Here is a 394-nt window from a genome sequence, read left to right on the forward strand (position 1 = left end):
GAAGATGGGGACCTCAGACAGATACAATGCCATACTCCCCACCCTCCAAACAAGCTGTTGCCAGTCTCCAGGTGACAGCTGGAGAGCTCTTAAAGCTCTGGTGCTATTTCAAAGTGCTGCAATTTATCAACAGAGTAGTGTTTTGGCAAATCTTTAGGAATTGTTTGGTGCATTTACAATGGGGCACCCACCCAGAGCCTCTGGCATTTTCTCACTCTGCTGGCATCAAAACCAATTTAAGGCAAAATATAGATATGGAGACTTTTCCATCCTCCTTTGCATTAATTTGTCTTTGTTGGCAATGGCAACCCTAGGCCTGCAAGCACTCTCAGGGTGACTTCATGACTCCAGACTGGCATGGCATTATTAGACCTGGCTGCTTGCTCCTGTTCAG

Source organism: Gekko japonicus, unplaced genomic scaffold, assembly GCF_001447785.1.
Source record: "Gekko japonicus isolate JY-2015 unplaced genomic scaffold, Gekko_japonicus_V1.1 scaffold802, whole genome shotgun sequence".
Classification (NCBI taxonomy): Eukaryota; Metazoa; Chordata; class Lepidosauria; order Squamata; family Gekkonidae; genus Gekko; species Gekko japonicus.